Below are 17,860 nucleotides of genomic sequence, written 5' to 3' on the forward strand. Positions count from 1 at the left end.
ACATCCTACAGGGTTCTAATGGTTCCTCATCAGCCGTGATTCATGGCCTGTCGCTGCATATCAAGGCAGCCCATCTCAAAATGAGCTAGAGTAGTTATTACAGTTGAAGTCGGAGAGAAGTAGTACACCTTAGCCAAATACATTTAAACTCAGTTTTTCACAATTCCTGACATTTAATCATAGTAAATATTCCCTGTATTAGGTCAGTTAGGATCACCACTTTATTTTAAGAATGTGAAATGTCAGAATAATAGTAGAGAGAATGATTTATTTCAGCTTTTATTCACATTCCCAACGGGTCAGAAGTTTACATACACTCAATTAGTATTTGGTAGCATTGCCTTTAAATTGTTTAACTTGGTGTAAAGGTTGTCAATGTAGTTCTCCTCCTCAGACGAGGAGGAGCATGGATCGGACCAAGATGCGGAGTAGGAGGTATTCATGATTTAATGGCAAACCAACAAAACACTACAAATTAACAAACCAACAAACGTGACTAACCTGCAACAGTCCTGTGTGGCCCAAACGCTGACACAAGAACAAACACCCACAAAACACCAGTGAAACCCTGGCTGCCTTAGTATGACTCTCAATCAGAGACAAACGATACACACCTGTCTCTAATTGAGAATCATACCAGGCCGAACACAAAACCCCACATAGAAATAGAAAACATAGACTAACCCACCCAATTCACGCCCTGACCAACTAAAACAAATACATAACAAAGGAAAACAGGTCAGGAACGTGACAGAACCCCCCCCTTAAGGTGCGAACTCCGGGCGCACCAGCACAAAGTCTAGGGGAGGGTCTGGGTGGGCGTCTGTCCACGGTGGTGGCTCTGGCGCTGGTCGTGGTCCCCACCCCACCATAGTCAACCCCCGCTTCCGTGGCCTCCTCCCAATATTCACCCTCCATGTCAATCCCGCTATTCCAAAAGGCAGTAACAGACTGAGGGGTAGCAGTTGACTGAGGGGCAGCACCAGGATAAGGGGCAGCACCAGGATAAGGGGCAGCTCCGGACTGGAGGGCAGCTCATGACTGGAGGGCAGCTCATGACTGGAGGGCAGCTCATGACTGGAGGGCAGCTCCTGACTGGAGGGCAGCTCCTGACTGGAGGGCAGCTCCTGACTGGCTGGCGTCTCTGGCGGCTCCTGACTGGCTGGCGTCTCTGGCGGCTCCTGACTGGCTGGCGTCTCTGGCGGCTCCTGACTGGCTGGCGTCTCTGGCGGCTCCTGACTGGCTGGCGTCTCTGGCGGCTCCTGACTGGCTGGCGTCTCTGGCGGCTCCTGACTGGCTGGCGTCTCTGGCGGCTCCTGACTGGCTGGCGTCTCTGGCGGCTCCTGACTGGCTGGCGTCTCTGGCGGCTCCTGACTGGCTGGCGTCTCTGGCGGCTCCTGACTGGCTGGCGTCTCTGGCGGCTCCTGACTGGCTGGCGTCTCTGGCGGCTCCTGACTGACGGACGGCTCTAGCGGCTCCTGACTGACGGACGGCTCTAATGGCTCGGGACAGACGGGCGGCTCTGAAGGCTCGTGGCAGACGGATGGCTCAGACGGCGCTGGGCAGACGGATGGCTCAGACGGCGCTGGGCAGACGGATGGCTCAGACGGCGCTGGGCAGACGGATGGCTCAGACGGCGCTGGGCAGACGGATGGCTCAGACGGCGCTGGGCAGACGGATGGCTCAGACGGCGCTGGGCAGACGGATGGCTCAGACGGCGCTGGGCAGACGGATGGCTCAGACGGCGCTGGGCAGACGGATGGCTCAGACGGCGCTGGGCAGACGGATGGCTCAGATGGTGCTGGGCAGGCAGGCAGTTCAGACGGCGCTGGACAGACGAGCAGTGCAGGCGGCGTTGGGCAGACGGCCGACTCTGACCTGCTGAGGCGCACAGTAGGCCTGGTGCGTGGTACCGGAACTGGAGGCACTGAGCTGGAGACACACACCATAGGGAGAGTGCGTGGAGGAGGAACAGGGCTCTGGAAACGCACTGGAAGCCTGGTGCGTGGAGTAGGCACTGGTGGTACTGAGCTGGGGTGGGAAGGTGGCGCCGGATATGCCGGACCGTGAAGGAGGACACGCGCTCTTGAGCACCAAGCCTCCCCAACCTTACCAGGTTGAATGGTCCCCGTAGCCCTGCCAGTGCGGCGAGGTGGAATAGCCCGCACTGGGCTATGCAGGCGAACAGGGGACACCACCTGTAACGCTGGTGCCATGTACGCCGGCCCGAGGAGACGTACTGGAGGCCAGATACGTTGGGCCGGCTTCATGGCATCCGGCTCGATGCCCAACCTAGCCCTACCAGTGCGGCAAGGTGGAATAGCCCGCACTGGGCTAAGCACGCGTACTGGGGACACCGTGCGCTTTACCGCATAACACGGTGTCTGACCAGTACGACGCCCTCTCACTCCACGGTAAGCCCGGGGAGTTGGCTCAGGTAACCAACCCGGCTTCGCCACACTCCCCTTTAGCCCCCCCCAAGAAATTTTTGGGTGAGCCTCTCGGGCTTCCAGCCGCTCTGCCTTGCCTTAGCCTCATACAACCTCCTCTCCGCTTTCGCTGCCTCCAGCTCCGCTTTGGGGCGGCGACACTCCACTGGCTCTGCCCAGGGTCCTTTACCGTCTAGGATCTCCTACCAAGTCCATTCCTCTTTTCCCCATTGTTGTTGTTCTTGCCGTCCTTCTCCAATCCGCTTGGTCCTGGTTTGGTGGGTGTTTCTGTAAAGGTTGTCAATGTAGTTCTCCTCCTCAGACGAGGAGGAGCATGGATCGGACCAAGATGCGGAGTAGGAGGTATTCATGATTTAATGGCAAACCAACAAAACACTACAAATTAACAAACCAACAAACGTGACTAACCTGCAACAGTCCTGTGTGGCCCAAACACTGACACAAGAACAAACACCCACAAAACACCAGTGAAACCCTGGCTGCCTTAGTATGACTCTCAATCAGAGACAAACGATACACACCTGTCTCTAATTGAGAATCATACCAGGCCGAACACAAAACCCCACATAGAAATAGAAAACATAGACTAACCCACCCAATTCACGCCCTGACCAACTAAAACAAATACATAACAAAGGAAAACAGGTCAGGAACGTGACACTTGGGTTAAACCTTTCAGGTAGCCTTCCACAAGCTTCCCACAATAGGTTGGGTGAATTTTGGCCCCATCCTCCTGACAGAGCTGGTGTAACTGAGTCAGGTTTGTAGGCATCCTTGCTCACACACGCTTTTTCAGTTCTACCCATACATTTTCTATGGGATTGAGGTCAGGGCTTTGTGATGGCCACTAAAATACCTTGACTTTGTTGTACTGTTCTATTTTTATTTCATCAGACCAGAGGACATTTCTCCAAAAAGTATGATCTTTGTCCCCATGTGCAGTTGCAAACCGTAGTCTGGCTTTTTTATGGCGGTTTTGGAGCAGTGGCTTCTTCTTTGCTGAGTGGCCTTTCAGGTTATGTCGATATAGGACTCGATTTCCTGTGGATATAGATACTTTTGTACCTGTTTCCTCCAGCATCTTCACAAGGTCCTTTGCTGATGTTCTGGGATTGACTTGCACTTTTCGCACCAAAGTACGTTCATCCCTAGGAGACAGAACGCATCTCCTTCCTGAGCGGTATGACAGCTGCGTGGTTCCATGGTGTTTATACTTATATACTATTGTTTGTACAGATGAACGTGGTACCTTCAGGCGTTTGGAAATTGCTCCCAAGGATGAACCAGACTTGTGGAGGTCCACAATTTTTTTGGCTTCTTTTGATTTCTTTTGATTTTCCCATGATGTCAAGCAAAGAGGCACTGAGTTTGAAGGTAGGCCTTGAAATACATCCACAGGTACACCTCCAATTGACTCAAATGATGTCAATTAGCCCATCAAAAGCTTCTAAAGCCATGACATAATTTTCTGGAATTTTCCAAGCTGTTTAAAGGCACAGTCAACTTAGTGTATGTAAACTTCTCACCTACTGGAATTGTGAGGCAGTGAATTAGAAATGAAATAATCTGTCTGTAAACAATCGTTGGAAAAATGACTTGTGTCATGCACAAAGTAAATGTCCTAACCGAGTTGCCAAAACTATAGTTTGTTAACAAGAAATTTGTGGAGTGGTTGAAAAATGAGTTTTAATGACTCCAACCTAAGTGTATGTAAACTTCTGACTTCAACTGTACATCAGCATGACTCCTGAAGGAAGCTGAGCACCACAGCCATGTAAAGACACAACATAATGACTCCTGAGGGAGGCTGAGCACCACAGCCATGTAAAGACACAACATAATGACTCCTGAGGGAGGCTGAGCACCACAGCCATGTAAAGACACGGCATGATGACCCCTGAGGGAGGCTGAGCACCCCAGCCATGTAAAGACACAGCATAATGACCCCTGAGGGAGGCTGAGCACCACAGCCATGTAAAAACACAGCATAATGACCCCTGAGGGAGGCTGAGCACCACAGCATGTAAAGACATGACATAATGACCCCTGAGGGAGGCTGAGCACCACAGCCATGTAAAGACACAACATAATGACCCCTGAGTGAGGCTGAGCACCACAGCCATGTAAAGACACGGCATAATGACCCCTGAGGGAGGCTGAGCACCACAGCCACGTAAAGACACGACATAATGACCCCTGAGGGAGGCTGAGCACCACAGCCATGTAAAGACACAACGTAATGACCCCTGAGGGAGGCTGAGCACCACAGCCACGTAAAGACACGGCATAATGACCCCTGAGGGAGGCTGAGCACCACAGCCACGTAAAGACACGACATAATGACCCCTGAGGGAGGCTGAGCACCACAGCCATGTAAAGACACAACATAATGACCCCTGAGGGAGGCTGAGCACCACAGCCATGTAAAGAGATGACATAATGACCCAGCTCTACTTCACACATAATGGAGCGGAGACGAGGCGAATAGGGATCAGAGGGGGATACTCTGTTAGAGAGACATATACAGAAATATATATCAAGGGATCAAGCTATTTTACGAGGTCTCAAAACAACAGTGTGCTGAAATGGAATGGTATGAAGTCTCATTAGGTGGGTATCTGCGGTATCATCAACAGAATGCTCTGCCACAGATAGGGAGCCCATGGCGGTGCAGTCATACTTATTCTAGAGCCCATGGCTGACTCCATGAATGCTTTGCATTATCCAAGCAGACTGAGTTATGGACTCAGATACAGGCAGTGTAATCTGAGCCCACCTCCTGTTCAACACTACTTCACCCTCTCTAACCTTACCCCCAATCTGCCCAATCCCTAACTTCCTGGGGCTCGTCTCCAGTGCCGGGCCGGGCATCCGGAGCCCAGGGAGGATCCGGGCTGGACTAGCCAGGCAGAGAGATCCTTTAACCTGGGCTCCATTACTGCCCGCGCCCCTTCTGGGAGGATTAGCCTTGTCTGGTCTGACAAATCCCTACAGCTGGCTGTTATCTCCCTGGTTGTTCTCCCAGTGTGTGGAGAGAACATGCCAGCAGTGGAATACCATCTACTGGCCTGGGATGGTGTTCCTCAGACATACAGTAATGGGAGGCAGAACCTGAAATGCCCCTAAATAAGCCAACAAGGGTTCCAGCTAGCTCGGTCAAGTTAGATTGCTAACGCTTCAGTTGTACAGCTACTACACAGCGAAGAAGAGGAATTGCTATATCGATGCAAGCAACACTTTTGACACTTATTTAACTCAATAGATATGGTAGATTTAAATCAGAAGAGGCCTGATGTTACCTTCTGGTAAGGAGTTCCTTTGTGTCGGTGGTCTCACTGGGGTTCCATAAGTAGCGGAGGGCCGTTCCCATGTTGTTTCTGGAAGGACACATAAATGGTTAAAGCCAAATGAGGAGTAAGGCACAATGGACACACAGTTCCACAGTTTCCCTGAACGCTGAATGAAACTCCAAAGAACACAGGTGGAGAGCACAACCATTCAGAAATGTTCAGAAAGTTTTGTAGAGGACGAGGTCACACAGGACTATAGTGGGCGACTACAGTGTTCTGATAATCAGTGTTCTCTTTTAGTTGAGAACAGAGAAACAAGAAGAGAATACTTGAAATGAAAAGTATTGAAATGAATGATTCACTTGCAGAAAAAACTATTGAGATTCTTGACATTCTCTCAGAATGTTCCCGGCATCAAAGAAACATCATTCCAGATAGTGGAGCAAGAAGTCCTTTGTTATCTGGACAGTGTTAGAGATGCTTTCTGACTATCAATCAGGCAGAGACACTGTATATACAATGATCTGATAACATCGGTACATTACAGGCTCTTGAGTAATAAAAGTGTTCGATTTGCTTGAAAATACAACTGAGTGCCCTTTAAAAATAGCATCTCTAATCAGTGTAATTCAAAAACACATTCTAATCATTATGCAGTTCAATTAAAGTCCCATAATAAAATTCCGTATAATATTGAGTGTTACAGCATATGGTTTTATAAAATAGCCCCTGGGTCTTTATCTCTACTACAGTGTGTGGTGTGCCAAGGTGCAGTGTTCTGCCAGAGTGTTGGAGCTGCTGTGGGTGAAGCCTGGCTTTGTCCTGTGGGAAACAGTCTTTTTCTCTGGCTCCTATCCCATTGAGGGACACACACACACACACACACACACACACACACACACACACACACACACACGCACACACACACACACACACACACACACACACACACACACACACACACACACACACACACACACACACACACACACACACACACACACACACACACACACACACACACACACACACACACACACACACACACACACACGCACGCACGCACACACACACACAGCTCTGTCTGTGTAGTGCAGAATCATACCACCAAATGAAAAGGGTCCGATAAGCATCTCAATGAAAGGTTGGCTGCCTATTAGCCCTGGTATTAAACAAGCAGGTATTTCTTCTGTCTAGTAAACAGGGGTTGTTTAAATGTCATTACACAGGACGGCTTTGTGGAACACATGGGTTGAGCTGCTGAGGTACCTGCAGCAGTGGCTGCCATCACCACACATTTGGGCTAATCAGATGAAAGTGGATGAGATGTTAAGCCCTCCTTCAGATGAATGGGCTGGAGAGATGTTGAGAATGGGGAATGGTAATGAGCTCTCTGAGACGGCAGCATTTCACAGCAGAATTGGAAACTATGGTTACGAAACAAAACACTGACAAATGGAACTGATGGTTTCTGATTTAAAAAGATGTGAACCTACACACTGGAGAAGGCTGTTAAGGCAAACATCTGTGAACGCTAACCTGACGCAGTAAAAAAATAAAATAAAAATGAGGTAAGTGTCACGCCTGACCTTAGAGAGCCTTTTAACTTCTCTATTTGGTTAGGTCAGGGTGTGATTTGGGTGGGCATTCTAGTTTTTCTATTTCTTTGTTGGCCGGGTATGGTTCCCAATCAGAGGCAGCTGTCTATCGTTGTCTCTGATCGTTGTCTCATACTTAGGCAGCCTTTTTTCCACCTTTAGTTTGTGGGATCTTGTTTGTGTGTAGTTGCGTTCTGCACTGCATTTCATGTAGCTCACGGTCGGTTGTAGTTAATTTTTTTGTGTTCATCAAATAAAATGATGTACGCTTACCACCTTGGTCTGATTCTTCCATCAACGAACGTGACAGTAAGCTTTATGCGTGTGGACGCATCACACTTTTTTTGCTCGTGAAATTATGAAATATGTATTGGTTCCAGCATAATCGGGCAGATTATATAGCTACAGTAATAATGCAGATATATACATTATATATACATAGTCAGAGGGGTATTGTAGAAATCTATGGTGCTGGCAGAAGGTGAATCTCAGCCAATAGGAGTGGAGGATCTGACAGATTTCTTCCACCCTCCTCATAATATTGATCCTCCTCTCACATGAGTGAGCATGTCAGTAGGGTTGTGGTGGAGCTGTGTGCCTGGCTTACCTCTGCTGCCAGTGTTGACGTAGTACCTGCATCCCTCGGGTGACATGTAACATCTCCAGCCTTGGGGAAGAGGGACACTCTTAGTCTCATCCCCCGCTGCAGGGCTGGTGGCCGCTGGCTTCTGTCACAAACATACCACTCGTTTCACTACCAGATAATTCACACTCCTGAAGTTCTGACTTGTTGCACCCTCGACAACTACTGGGATTATTATTATTTGACCATGCTGGTCATTTCTAAACATTTGAACATCTTGGTCATGTTCTGCTATAATCTCCACCCGGCACAGCCAGAAGAGGACTGGCCACCCCTCATAGCCTGGTTCCTCTCTAGGTTTCTCCCTAGGTTTTGGCCTTTCTAGGGAGTTTTTCCTAGCCACCGTGCTTCTACACCTGCATTGCTTGCTGTTTGGGGTTTTAGGCTGGGTTTCTGTACAGCACTTTGAGATATCAGCTGATGTAAGAAGGGCTATATAAATAAATGTGATTTGATAAGCTGGGACTGTTTCCCAGTCTTGCTCATGAGTAAAAATATGAACTATTCATTGAGAAATTTTGATTTTGTTCTGTTTTTTTACTGTAATTGATTTGCGCCCTTGATTAATATACATAATATTCCATACTACGTATCTGCATATCACGGAGGGGTTGCATCAGCCTCTAATGTTCCCAATTAGCAGTGTCTGCTAATTTCTACCCAGTTACAGTACAAAGTACTGCCACATTTCTAAAGCAGGCTGATTGCAGGCGCAGACACAGCTGTGTATGAAAGATCTGTTTTAATTAGGAACAATGTCATAATTAATGTAATGATTCATTCAGGAAATATTGAACTGTGGCAAGGAATGGGAAAGCTTGTTTGATTGTAGGAAGGGTGTTATTTTCTTTGAACCCTTCATGTGGTTGTTGGTAAACTGAGAAGACCCCACTGCTGAAAGAGACAAAAGAAAGCCCCTTTGCACTCTGCAAACCCCCACCTAAACAAGCCTAATGGAACAAAATTAGAGCTCTTTGACAACACAGATCAGCTTTATGTTTATCGATGAGCAAAGGAAGCAAACAAAGAAAAGAACACCCTCCCTACATTAAACATGGGCAGGTTTGAAAATGCTGTGGCTTTGCTGCCTCTGGTACTGGGGGCCTTGAACGTGTGCAAGACATCATGAAATCAGCAGATTACCAAGGTGTTCTGGAGTGCCATGTTCAACCCAGTGTCCTAATACTGTGTCTCTGTCAGTGGTGTAAAGTACTTAAGTAAAAATATTTTAAAGTACTTTACTATTTATATTTTTGACTTTTACTTCACTACATTCCTAAAGAAAATTATGTACTTTTTACTCCATACACTTTCCCTGACAAAGTACTCATTACATTTTGAATGCTGAGCAGGACAGAAAACGGTCCAATTCACACACTTATCAAGAGAACATCCGTGGTCATCTCTACTGCCTCTGATCTGGCGGACTCAGTAAACAGAGAACATCCGTGGTCATCTCTACTGCCTCTGATCTGGCGGACTCAGTAAACAGAGAACATCCGTGGTCATCTCTACTGCCTCTGATCTGGCGGACTCAGTAAACAGAGAACATCCGTGGTCATCTCTACTGCCTCTGATCTGGCGGACTCAGTAAACAGAGAACATCCGTGGTCATCTCTACTGCCTCTGATCTGGCGGACTCACTAAACACAAATGCTTTGTTTGTAAAGGATGTCTGAGTGAAGTGTGACCCTTGCTATCCGTAAATTAAAAAAACAAGAAAATTGTGTCGTATGGTTTGTTTTAAATTATTCATACTTTTGATACTTAAGTATATTTAAAACCAAATACTTTTAGACTTTTACTCAAGTAGTATTTTACTGGGGGACTTTCACTTCTACTTTTTTTTATTAAGGTATCTTCACTTTTACTCCAGTATGAGAATTGGGTACTTTTTCCTCCACTGGTCTCTGTTGAAGGTTGTGGGTCTTCCAGCAGAACAACAACCCAAACACAAATGAGAAAGCACCCAGGAATGGTTCCAGAATAAACACTGGACTCCTGCAGTGGACAGCAATGAGTCCAGATCTGAATCCCATCATAAACCTATGGTGAGATCAGAAAACAGCAGTTGGTGAAAGGCATCACTCAAACATTGAAAAATTTGATCAGTTTGCAGCTGAAAAATGGGCCATATTGCCATGTGCAGCAACCCCATTGATGATTACAATAAGTGTTTTTTTGCAGTTATGTTCGCCAAAGGCTGTTTAATACAAGTATTAGCTCCTGGGTGCCATTTAGTTTGTCCATACCATTTGTTGAAATTTTCTCAAATAACATTGTAAACCTAAGTTTACCCCCAAAAATCGGTTCTGCAATGTTGACAATCCAATAAAAAATGGTTCCATTTGAACTTATTTCAGAAGTTCAAGGGTTCTAATATATTAGTCCACCACTGTACATGTTCCCTTGAAATCAAATCAAAGTGTATTTGTCACGTGCGCCGAATACAACAAGTGTAGACCTTACAGTGAAATGCTGACTTACAATAGTGCAAAAAAGGTGTTAGGTGAACAATAGGTAAGTAAAGAAATAAAACAACAGTAAAAAGAAAGGCTATATATAGTAACGAGGCTACATACAGACATCGGTTAGTAATGCTGATTGAGGTAGTATGTACATGTAGATATGGTTAAAGTGACTATGCATATATGATGAACAGAGAGTAGCAGTAGCGTAAAAGAAGGGTTGGCGGGTGGCGGGACACAATGCAGATAGCCCGGTTAGCCAATGTGCGGGAGCACTGGTTGGTCGGCCCAATTGAGGTAGTATGTACATGAATGTATAATTAAAGTGACTATGCATATATGATAAACAGAGTAGCAGCAGCGTAAAAAGAGGGTTTGGGGGGGGGGGCACACAATGAAAATAGTCTGGGTAGCCATTTGATTACCTGTTCAGGAGTCTTATGGCTTGGGGGTAAAAACTGTTGAGAAGCCTGTTTGTCCTAGACTTGGCACTCCAGTACTGCTTGCCATGCGGTAGTAGAGAGAACAGTCTATGACTGGGGTGGCTGGGGTCTTTGACAATTTTTAGGGTCTTCCTCTGACACCGCCTTGTATAGAGGTCCTGGATGGCAGGCAGCTTAGCCCCAGTGATGTACTGGGCCGTACGCACTACCCTCTGTAGTGCCTTGCGGTTAGAGGCCAAGCAATTACCGTCCCAGGCAGTGATGCAACCAGTCAGGATGCTCTCGATGTTGCAGCTGTAGAACCTTTTGAGGATCTCAGGACCCATGAAAAATCTTTTTAGTTTCCGATAGGCTTTGTCGTGCCCTCTTCACGTCTGTCTTGGTGTGTTTGGATCATTCTAGTTTGTTGTTGATGTGGACACCGAGGAACTTGAAGCTCTCAACCTGCTCCACTACAGCCCCGTCGATGAGAATGGGGGCGTGCTCGGTCCTCCTTTTCCTGTAGTCCACAATCATCTCCTTAGTCTTGGCTACGTTGAGGGATAGGTTGTTATTCTGGCACCACACGGCCAGGTCTCTGACCTCCTCCCTATAGGCTGTCTCGTCGTTGTCTGTGATCAGGCCTAGCACTGTTGTGTCGTCTGCAAACTTAATGGTGTTGGAGTCGTGCCTGGCCATGCAGTCATGGGTGAACAGGGAGTACAGGATGGGACTGAGCACGCACCCCTGTGGAGCTCCAGTGTTGAGGATCAGTGTGGCAGATGTATTGCTACCTACCCTCACCACCTGGGGGCGGCCCGTCAGGAAGTCCAGGATCCAGTTGCAGAGGGAGTGTTTAGTCCCAGGATCCTTATCTTAGTGATGAGCTTTGAGGGTACTATGGTGTTGAACGCCGAGCTGTAGTCAATGAATAGCATTCTTACATAAGCAAACAACATCCATTCCGATGTGCTGTTATTTTTTAGAAGCTATTCTTTTCGGCTCACAGTGCTTTCTTCAGGGCTTTCATATTGCATTCCCTTGGCTGGAGGGTGTTATTCCCAATGATTCACTATCTGGATAAATAACAATAACAGCTTCTTGGACCTTATCAGCAGTTCCCAGAAGGCTCATACACACCCATAAAGCTCCTGGTCACATTGCGACAGCAGAATTTACTTCAGTGTACTTTATAAGGCAAAAGTCCTCTTTAATCTACAGGGATGGCCTGACCGGCGATTAATTGTCATTAGCAACAGTGTGTTGCCCAGTCAAAGCTGTCTGCTGTATCTGACAGAGGGCCTGCTGAACTCTGCCTGTACCAGAGTTCATGGTGACTGGCTGCTAGTCACGACCCTACCCCAGATCCACTGAGGAGTGTGGGGACAGAGGGGGAGGAGAGGGGGAAAGGGAGGAGAGGAAGGGAAGGATATTAATGGAATGATAAAGCAGAGAGATCCTGCTGATATCTACACTCGTTTGATGTACAAGATAAAAGGGATTCCTTTCTGTCTCTCTTTCTGATATAAAGCACTGGGCTTGCAGTGAGCAGTTTGCAGTGAGTACAATAGTGAGTGAGTACAATACAAAGCGCCTCGTCTTCATTGACGAGCCATGCTGTGCTGCAGGAAACTATCCTCAGTCATTTATCATGAGCTCATAAAATGCATTATCCTTCCTCATGCTCCCAATAAGGACATACTGTATGTGATTACACTGTCAGACAAATCATGAACATACTGTATCACCAAGGAGCACAATGTCCATTAGCTTAACATAAATCAGACTTTATACAAGTATAATGGCCACTACTAACCCTGACCTAATGCATCTTAGGCAGCATACCATCCTCTGAACCATGGAATAGCAGTGAACTGGTACTTTTTGCCGTAGACATGAATCGTTAACTAATTAATCCTCCCAGAGAGATGTAAATGACAGATTCTTATCTTGAGATTTGTATCATATGTGATTTATCTCACTTCCCTGAGCTGTAGCGATTTCACATGTCCCCTGGCAAAAAACTGCTGAATAAAGCGGAACGGCGTCCAAGCTTTCAAAGAATTTAAAAGGACAAAATCCTCTGGATATCTCCTGCCAAATCCCACAATCCTCTGGGGTGATGCTCCCACTGCAACCCCTGGGAGGAGGCTCTTTATAGAGTATACTCCCCTCCAGTATCCTCAGTTCCCATTGAATACCAACAAAGCAACAGGACAGGCCCTCTCCCATCACTACAGAGGAGAGTCTGGGCTCTTGCTGTTAGCATGCCCTTCTGTGGCTTCATTGGTATGACTGGGAATGAATGAGAGCATTAACCCCACTTTGTGCTACCTGCAATAGGGGGATTATTATAGTGCAGCACCTGAAGCTGGTTAGAGACAGGGGTACTAAAGGAAGAGCCTGGCCTAGTGTTAAATCCTCACCGCTGACTGATTTTCTCTACACTCGGCTCTGGATGTCAATGTATCTCTCTGCCTATTGTATCCATCCTACTTAGGGCCTATCTCTCTCACTCAGCGGTGTGGCCCGGTGGGCAAAGCCCTCTCACTGTCACTCCAGGAAGTCTTGGTGGTGCACCGAGTGCCCTGTAACAGTTTTCAACTTCAAATTGCTTTCAACAGCAAATGACCATTCGCTAAGCTCCGGCCCAGAATTTCGCAGTGCGACAACTGTCGAGTCCGACACATTGGACAAGCTCACTTTCCAATTGCATGAAAGCCAGTGAGGGCTATGGCAAAAACTGAGTTATTAAAAAAAAATGACACAGCTTAATAATTGAACAGTGCAAAGGGAGTATTGTGATTCCTGAAGTGCAGAGTCTGTTGATGGAGTATTTTTCGAATCTGAAATTATACTTTTGTTACATTGTATAACTTGTTTTCAAAAAAATGTATGTTAGCTAGCTAAGTTAGCAATGTTATGAATTCAACTCTCATCTGCTGTCGAGATCACGATACAATTTGAGAGCACTAGTTAGCTCCAGAAGTGGTTATAGCTTTGACTGCATGCTGAGTGAATTCAGCGCCACTCAGTGGTTAGCTACACTACAAACATTACCAGGTTCCCTTGAAGCAATTGTAATGACAGTCCACCACAACATAACCAAGGGTTAGTAAGGCGTAGTCTGTGTAAGGCGTAGTCTGTGTTTAACCCACTGAGGTACTGTTTCATTTCATTATATATTATAAACAGTTTGAGATCATTTTGAGAGGATTTCGCCAGTGGTTGAATGGGGAATTGGGCTTCTTGGGAAAATGTTGCCCGAGGTTGCAACAGTAACCAAACGGGGCAGGGCTTAGCGAAAGGTAATTGGGAAATGTTCCAGAGAACGAGAGTGGGAGGAATAGATGAAATCACACTGCAAATGTTGTACTTGTGCTAGCTTTGAGTCATCAGTCAATCGAGTTGATTGTCATTGTATGACCCTTTGTTTAGAATGTCTACATACTGAGGTGATTTCAAAAACACTGCATCTGCATTGATTCAACCTGCAACCTCAGGCTCTACTATGCACATAATATCTACCATACTGTCCAATCAAATCAATTAAAATGAAGGCACTGTGGTGCTTGTTGTCAGTCACCCACATTTGTGTACATGTTAAAAAATATATTGCAACAAAATGTTGCATTCAAGTTCAGTAAGGTAAGTGACTCTTAATCTGAAACACTCACAAAACTGTAGACTAAATGTAATTCGTTTTTACATGATTTTCTCTGTGGCTCCAGGGCATGTACAGTACTAACTGTACTGTAAGTTTCAGTAATTATGAGAAAAGTCTTGTAAAACAACATACCGTAACTCCACACATGATAATGATAAAAAGGGGCGAACATGGACAAATCAGTGAGCCTTGTTTCTTACACAGGCTAATGAACGTGACAATAAACAATCCAGACTTCATTTAACAGGTTCTGCTTTTTTCTTTCAAGGGAAACAGAGCCTTCCTGAAGACACAGAAGAAGAGGGAATTTGACTGAGCTAGGAGAGCAGGGTGGCTGAGGGACAGAGGGACATTTAAAACCAACAGTGAAGATCAAAGTGTATTGGCAGCCCCCCCCACAGGGCACACATCGTGCTGCAGAAGAAGCGGGATATGAGAGCTATATCTGGACAGAGACAGACAGACCATGTCTAAGCAGAATAAAAATCCACCAAACTCAAAAGGATGAGAAATAAAATACAACTACATCCGACACAAAGGCTTGAACAGAGCCAATGAATCTCCTGTACCCATTCTGTCTGACTACCACAATTGTTGCAACAGTGTTCCATTGAAGAAACTCATAAATGTCAAAAAATGTAACACTGCACATAAAGTACTGTCAAAAATGTCACTGATAACAGAGACGGATAATAATAGCATTAAAAACAAAGCCTTACCATGTTGGGCTGAGACTACGTCGTAAGGAAGCAAACAGCCAAATGAGAGAAGTGTCCGTTAACTAGTCACAGTGAACATTGAGTGGGACAAGGCTCTTTTAGAACCAGGAGGAGGAAACATTAGTCACACATATGGGTTCTCATTACTGGCCAGAGTGACCTGGCACCCCGGGTCAAAGCTAAGACATGGAAGGAATGGACAGACACTAAACATCTTTCTACTCCGCCTCTTTTCTTTATTTACAAGACAAAGAATAAAACGGTCCAGGAAGAACCATCTTGTGGTATGAGACGTTTTCTATGAGTCTTTGTTAGTGTCCAGCAGATGTAAGGGTCTGGAAGCCTGTTCCGAGATGCATCCAGGGCCCTGCTCCATGGCAGGCCACACAATGGCCAACACTGTGAGACAGAGCTGTGAGGCACTCGCAGGCAACAAGGCCCGTTTGTGTTGGTCCGTCCCTCCATTTCTTATAAATCAAATTGACCCTGTGTGAAGTGTGTTCGAGCTGCCACACTCCCCTCTGATACTGACTGATTGTGACTGACTATCTCTAAGATGGCATGCAGCAGGCCAGGCTACATCATCTGGCAGCTGGCTAGACAGAGATCTAAATGAAAAAGCGATAAGAACCAGAGAAGACAGCAGACACATTTTCAATCTTTAGAAACCCAATTTTCAAGCAGAGTCGTCCTGTTCAACATCAAGTTCATTTACAGCCAGGATGTCTGACATGTCCTTAAGAGCTCATCAAGGCCATGGGGGACTATTTGTGTGGAATATGTTTTTATGGCCTATTTATTTTGTCCTCATTGTCACTCGACTTATTGCAAATCAGAACAAAGGCTTACATTACCTATAAGACACAGAACTCATACTCAGCATTAAGCCTGTTACAGTAGTATATCTGGTACGTAATCTGCACTATAGGGACGGCTTCATGATGAGATTCTTGAGATGTTGATGATTGACAACACATGATAATGTCTGAAACGAACACGTTGTCCTCTTGCGTTTTGAATATGAGTTAGAAGAACACATAAGCTCACACTAAACGTTCCATAAATGAGGACACAGTGTTTCTTGTTGACTGAACTTGTTGACAAGTGGCAAAGCACCGTTTATTAGCTCCAGAGCATACTGGAGCATCATTGACCGACTTCAATGGACTGTTTCATGTTATCAAACAATCTTCACTGAAGGAGCAGCAAGAATTCAATGTTGGTTCTCTCGTCTGATATGAGGGGTATAAAACACAAACACGCGCCTACAGCAGCTGTGGAGTATCTGTATCTGATCAGTTAATGAGTTGATCAGACTGATCAGTTAATGAGTTCATGAGTTGATCAGACTGATCAGTTAATGAGTTCATGAGTTGATCAGCCTGCAGAGCATAATAGTCCCTTTTCAGATTGCTCAACTTTCAAATACACTTCATATACTGTACCTTTGATCTCACTATTGTAAAGTGTACTGTATATTCATATATACATCACTTGTGTGTGTGCGTGTGTGCATGCATTCGTGTGCGGAGGAGGCCTTCTAGTCAGGCAGGCCCTATTACTGTACATTTTGAAATGAAAGACGACAGGTTTGAAAGGCTTGCTTATTGTCATCGACATCTTGTACTAGAAAAGCTTTTCACATCAGAAAGTGATTGATGTGGCTACGTTAATAACAAGGAGTTGCTTAAGCTCAGTAAGTAAGCACCCTCTTGTGGAAGATAACGGTGAAACTAGCAGTGTGATGCTTTCACTCATACAGAATGAAAAGGAATAGCCTTTAGAATATTTGATTTGACAATTTAAAATCCATAAAATGTTACCCCAAGCAACAGATACATAAATAAACACCGTTTCTGACATCTCAATACATGATCTGTAATTCTTCAAATTGAATTATGTTTGTCACCCCAAAGCACAATATTCAGTGTCCAACAACTTGAACTACAATGTCTTATTTGATCGTTCTCAGTTTATGTATGTATTCATTAATTTGTTATCCCATACATTCATTGTGTAAGGACACCTTGTGTGTGAATATTAAGTTCAAAGCCCTTGCAGACTAGGCTATCCTGCTATCCATGACATATCAAATGTTCAATCAAAGTGAAATACAAATCCTGCTTCGTTAATTTCTAGTTGGCATACACTTGGATGTCACTATGTGAGTACACTGTCCTATCGTTCACCTTGCTGTGACATTGCACTCTACAGTCACATGGTATAATAATATTCTGATGAAGCCTTGTCTTAAAGGGATACTTCGGGACTTCCCCAGAGTGAGATGAACTTGTGGATACCATATTTATGTCTCTGCGTGCATGTTTGAATGAAGTTGCTAACAAGTGCAAATGCAAACTAGCGTTAGCTCAATGACTAGCAGTCTATGAATATCTGCTAGCATGCTAATAGATACCCATAGACTTCCAGTCAGGGGTGGCAGGTAGCCTAGTGGTTAGAGCTTTGGGCCAGTAATGGAAAGGTTGCTGGATTGAATCCCTGAGCTGACAAGGTAAAAATCTGTTGTCTCCCCCTGAGCAAGGCAGTTAAGCCACTGTCCCCCAGGTGCCATGGATGTTGATTATGGCATCCACAAATTCATT

The 17,860-nt window shown here is 45.7% G+C and overlaps 1 long non-coding RNA gene across 1 annotated transcript; it reads left to right on the forward strand.

Annotated features, from left to right (window-relative positions):
* Positions 1-6,716: 6,716 nt before the first annotated feature.
* Positions 6,717-16,332, forward strand: LOC129825253 (uncharacterized). The gene is made up of 2 exons (XR_008754839.1): positions 6,717-7,311; positions 14,807-16,332. It is a non-coding gene; the product is annotated as an uncharacterized LOC129825253 (long non-coding RNA).
* The last annotated feature ends 1,528 nt before the right edge of the window (positions 16,333-17,860 follow it).

This window comes from Salvelinus fontinalis, chromosome 2 (assembly GCF_029448725.1).
Source record: "Salvelinus fontinalis isolate EN_2023a chromosome 2, ASM2944872v1, whole genome shotgun sequence".
Taxonomy (NCBI): domain Eukaryota; kingdom Metazoa; phylum Chordata; class Actinopteri; order Salmoniformes; family Salmonidae; genus Salvelinus; species Salvelinus fontinalis.